Raw genomic sequence first — 5,981 nt, 5'->3', positions numbered from 1 at the left:
TGGTCAGTCACAGGTCTGCCTCTTTACTTTCAATTAAACTATCTTTATAACACATATGTTTTATAAGATTTATAATGTTTACCATATTTTTTTGTACAATTTGAAAATCTATTCTTTTAAAATACTTATATAATTATTGATATTTACATTTTGGTCTGTTGCTTTAATATTTGTTTTCTTTTCCTGGCAAATTTATACAGTTTCATAAAAAATATGATGATACTGTGTTTTAATATGTTCATTTTCTTAAGTCTCAACTTCTATATATGGTTTTATGCTTACAATATGGTAATGTGTTGAAAAAACAAAGTAATTTTTTTGATCAATCATATGTATATTTATGAAATTAAGAGGAAAAAGAGTCTGTTTACTGACATAACTAATTTTTTTAAGTTTTTTTTACATTAATATTTTTTGTTTATATCTGAAGATGTGGTTTCCATCTGGAATAACTACCCTTCAACCAGAAAAAAATTCCTGTTGAGTTTCTTGTTATGCTGTTCTGTGGATGATGAATTAGGTTTTAGTTTTCATTTTCTGAATATATCTGCATTTCCTTTCTCTTATTGAAAATATGTTTGCTGAATACAGAGTCAAATAATTAGATTTTTTTTTTTTAATTGAGCCCATTCAAAATCCGCTTCAATGACCTTGGTATCTCTTTTTTTATTTGAAGTAAAGTCATCATTGATATGCAGTGTTGCACTGCACATTTATGATATATCATTTTTGCTTAGATCATCTTAAGCTTCTCTTTTCATATTGGTTTCTAACAGTTGTAAGATAATTTATTTTGTTTATTTTATCTTCTTTAGGTTCTCAGAGCTTCTTGAATCTACATACACATGCACTTTTTAATTTTGAGATGTCTTTGCCTTTTATTACTTCAGATAGTATTTTCTGTTTCATTCTCTCACTCTTCTTTTGTAGTATTCCCCGCAACTGTTATGTCCTTTAAATTCTTTCAGCCTTACTGAGATTGTATGGAGTCTGTCATACTATTTCAGTTGTTCTTAAATCAGCAAGAAATCAGGGCAAAATGTATACAAGATTTTTGAGACTATTCCTCCTCTGGAATGGCATTTTTCAGTATTTCCTCCTTACCTTTCAGTTACAATGGTAACATGAACCATATTCTCTGGATTCCTGAGAATCAGACAATGGAATACCATGTATGTTTTAGCTATGCTATGTGGAGTTGGCTAGAGCCTGGCTCAAGTTTTCAAAAGAAGCAATTTTAAAAAATCAGAAACTGACTGGGTGCAGTGGAGGTAGGAGACTCATAACCTGGAGAACATCCTGTGCAATTTAGTGAGACACTGTCTCAAAGTGAAAATAAATAGTTGTGGATGTGCTTGCTTAGCTTTTAGTTACCTAGTTAATCAACAATTGGATTTGCTGCTAGAGGCATTTGCTTTGGACTGATATATAGTCTCCAAGTGGTCAGTGTTGTCATTGCAGTTGACATCTTCCTGTTTCTGACTGCATTAGTGGGCTAATTGGAGCTGAGAAACAGCATCAGGTGTTGCTATTTATTTTTTAAAAAAATATATGATTAGTCCCCTCCTTGTATTTATTGTTCTGTTTTCTGTCTGTTGTGCTTGCTTAGCCTGGGATCAGGAGCAACAGTCAGCTTTTGGAGGGTGGTTGGAACAATACAGCAAGTGCTCAAAATGACATCCAGAGAAACTTAAACTGTTGTGAGTTCTGAAGTTTTAACCCAAATGACACCTATCTGGCCAGCTGTGTTCAAAAGCAGCCACCAGTGCTTGCTGTGTGCTCCAATAATGGGAGAATATACTGGGGCGGTTTTAAGATTTTTGGGTGGCCTCAGCCTCTTTTTTCAGTTTCAGAGATCCTGGGTTTGGATGAACTACAAATATAGGAACCAGAAAGATCCTGTCACTAATCCTACTGCATTCCACTGATGAGAAAACAAGGAAGAGCCTTCATATTATGATTATATTCACTTTCTCTAAATTAAGTTAGTTTGTCCATTTAACAAAAGAAACAATATCTAGAAAATTACATTATCAACAATGGAATTATATATTTTTTCTCATGTTTCTGTAGATGTTTTACTTAAAAACTGAAATTTATGGTCTCCTCTGGCCCTCAGGGGTACCTGTAATCTATTGTACTCAGTGTCTGGCATTGTCCACTATGGTATTTCCTAGCATTTTACCTGTAGAAACTGTTTATGGCACCACTGTGTTGATCATTGTGAAACTAAGTACACATCTCACTGGAATATTTGTAAGTAACACTGTGCTGTGTATATAGCTCCTGATAGAAGGAGTTGAAGTTTATTAAATACAGGAAGCAAGAAATTATTTTATGTTCAATCAATAAGGGAAATCCAAATTCCCAAGATTTTTATCTTTAAGAAAACATATATTGTAGGGCTGGGGTTGTGGTTCAGCGGTGGAGCATTCGACTAGCACGTGCGGGGCCCTGGGTTCAATCCTCAGTACCACATAAAAATAAATAAATAAATAAAGGTATTCTGTGTAACTACAACTAAAAAGTGAATATTTTTTAAAAAATGAAAACATATATTATAGTGAAAAGTGTTAATATAAAAGTGATAATTTATTTCTAGGAGTCTTTTATGATTACACAAAACTATTCTAGAAATAGCTAAGTCTTTATGGAATTATGCTGTAGTTTTTGATTTTTACATGTATGTGCAAAGGAAAAGTGGTATCATTAAATGTTTAATGTAGAATGCTTACCTTCATTGTTCAAAATAATTCAGAACATGTGTCTATATAATCTTTATTTTTAAAAATAATTTGAAGTCAAAGAGACTGCATTTTTTGAACAAGTTATAATGAATGCATTGGCCCATGTAGCAAAAAAGATATTTGATTGTCTTAAAAATTGCCAAATAACTTAAAAAAAATTTTAGTTGTTGATACACCTTTATTTTATTTATTTATATGTGGTGCTGAGGATTGAACCCAGTGTCTCACACATGCCAGGCAAGTATGCTACCAATGAGCCCTAGCCCCAGCCCAAATTACTTTTTCATTACATTTCTCAATATTGTAATAGCACCTTGTCAAATAAAAGCATATTTGAGTGTGATATTTCCCATAATTTGAAATTGAAATGGTATCATAGTCCTGTATATTATGTTAAAAAAGATGGAAACTTAAAAAAAAAAAAAACAATATGCTGATTGAAAACCTTGACTAAAACTCAGTTCTTTCTTTTATTTATGTATTATTTATTTTCTTTTCTATTTGTTCTTTTTAGATATACATGACAGTAATGATAGTAGAGAGTATTTTGACATATTATAAATACATGGAGACAAACTTATTCTAATTAGGAACCCATTCTTGTTATTTGTACATGATGTTGAAAAAACCCAGTTTTTTTAATTACCATCAAATACAATTAATTTTTTATTCAGTTATAAGGGTTAGCATTAAATAAATATTAGGCATTTGTTTTATTTTTTCTGCTCTACCAATTTTTTGGAGATTTTTTTTTTTACATTACTGGGATTTAACCTATAGGCAATTTATCAAAAAGTCACATCCTTAGCCCTTTTTATTTTTATTTTGAGATAGGTTTCACTAAGTTTCTTAAGGCCTTGCTAAGTTGCTGAGGCTGCCCTTGAACTTGGTGATCTTCCTGTCTCAGCCTTTGGAGCTGCTGGGATTACAGGTATGTAGCACTGTGCCGAGTGCCAATCATTGCTAGTATATAGTATATAGTATATATATATATATATATATATATATATATATATATATATATATATATATATATATATATATATATATATTATATGGAGAAATATCTGCAAAATTTTAGATAAATAAGTAGCATAAAATTATGGATTAATGCAGTTTTTATTTTTAGTTATTGATAGACCTTTATTTTATTTATTTATATGCAGTGCTGAGAATCAAACCCAATGACTCACACATGCCAGGCAAGTGCAGTACTGCTTAGCCCCAGCCCCTTAATACTGTTTTGACATAAGAGATGGTAGTTTTTGGAATGTGTAAATTAAGTTCATATATGAATTTAATTTGATGACTTTTAGTAAACATATATATTAAAGAACACAGACTGTAAGGTTATATATAATATGACAAACATGTATCTGAAAAATAAATACATACATCATTATGCATGTTTTAAAAATTAACATCATGCTCTGAATAAAGTGTTGCACTTTTAAATAATAACATTTTGGTGTGGACTTTTAATATCACCTTTCTCCTACAGGTGTATTAATTATCTATGAATTAATAAGTGGCTGAAGTGCAGAATATTAAAAGGTCAATATAGTAGACAGCATTATTAATAATTTATGAGCACTACATTTTCAGTATCACAACCTCATTATTAAGGTTATCCTGATAACTTGAAAATAGGCTGACCATTTATAGATATTCATGGAAAAGGATGAATTTTTATCAGGCTTTACAATTATCTGTTGTATATTGAATGTAAAAACTAGCAACAGAAAATAATTTTCAATCAATATGTTATATATACATCCTTGCTTTTTGGCTAGATGTACTATATAACTCATTCTATTAAACTTTGTTTTCTCATTATTGGTGTTTGTAGAGAAGAATTGAAATGTTCTGGTACCATTTCAAAATGCATGGCATATACATGGTACTTTGTCAACTTAGTTATTTTGTTGAGGCACTAAAACTACTGAGTATATTATGGGGATAAGGTTAATGTCTCCATATCATTGTATTCATATGTTTTGATGTAACTTGCTGCAGAATTATGAAGAGATTGATCTCATTAAATCTTCTTATCAAGAGTAACCAGAAAATCTAATCTTTCAAAGAAAATATTCACTTCAGTTTTTCCACTCTAAAAACTCATTGAGGGTTGGGGTTGTGGCTCAGTGGTAGAGCACTCACCTAGCACATGTGAGGCACTGGGTTCAATCCTCAGTAGAACATAAAAATAAATAAATAAAATAAAGGTAATGTGTCCAACTACAACTAAAAAATAAAATATTTAAAAAACTCATGATGGAATTTCCTGATTTTTTTTGCATAAATTTGAAAATTGTATACAACCTAAGACTAATTTCATACCTGATTTCTTTGGCATAAATTTGAAAATTATATACAATTTAAGACTAATTTCATAGTACTTCTAAAGTACAATATACAATTTAAAAAAATACCCATATCTAAAAATTTTGTTGGATTTGCTTTTATTTTGGGAGTAGGAACTGAAACATTTTGTATAACTTAAAAATTGTAATATGCACATGTTCCTTCAACAAGCAAGTAAAATAGCAGACTGGCTTAATTGAACAGTCCTTCTCTGTTTGTTTTCATGCTCAACAGAAGATTTACAGTCTATAGTCTCCATTTGAAGAGGTGTAGAGAAGGAGAAATTAATATAATACTAAAGAGTTATTAATATTTTACTTTACAGAAAATTCTATTTGAAATAGAGAAGATGGTAGTGTCAGTCTTTTGAATGGTATTATAGTATGTATACTGGAAGAAAAAAAGATGGTGGATTAGAGGAAGGGTATGTTTTCCAGTTGCCCTATGTCTCAGGATTCAAGCTGTAGCAGTACTGATTCTCAACAACACAGGTGACAGAAGGAATTCACTGAAATCCAAGATCAGAAAGCAAGAGAATCATGAAGACACAGAAATTCAGGATCTTTGAAAATGGGGCACGAAGCAATACCTTGGATCTTCACTGGGAAGCAATGGCAGTGTCATGTCAGTTCACCACAGAGGGGAGGGATGACATAGGCAGAAAGAGGGATATACTTTAAAAAAGAATTTAGCAAGGGAACAGAGGGGAAGTCGGATCCTAACTGAATAATACACAGTGCAGCAAGCTGGTTTTTGAAATGTACTCCATATTTCTCTGCTGGTGAGGAAAGAGCTAAAGTGAGGAGACATTTTGAAGCACTGAAAGTTGGTTTTCTATTGTGTGAGCATGGGAGGTCATAACAATTCTTT

General features: G+C 31.3%; 1 pseudogene; it reads left to right on the top strand.

Moving 5' to 3' along the window:
- The first annotated feature begins 1,388 nt into the window (after positions 1-1,388).
- On the top strand, positions 1,389-1,928 carry LOC124081593 (tetraspanin-13-like; annotated as a pseudogene).
- Positions 1,929-5,981: the final 4,053 nt, after the last annotated feature.

The sequence above is a fragment of the Marmota monax genome, unplaced genomic scaffold (assembly GCF_021218885.2).
Source record: "Marmota monax isolate L192 unplaced genomic scaffold, Marmota_monax_Labrador192_F-V1.1 WCK01_AAM20220418_F8-fsc00067, whole genome shotgun sequence".
Taxonomy (NCBI): domain Eukaryota; kingdom Metazoa; phylum Chordata; class Mammalia; order Rodentia; family Sciuridae; genus Marmota; species Marmota monax.
Note: the sequence above shows the minus strand (reverse complement) of the source record. Positions and strands in the feature narration are given on the sequence as shown.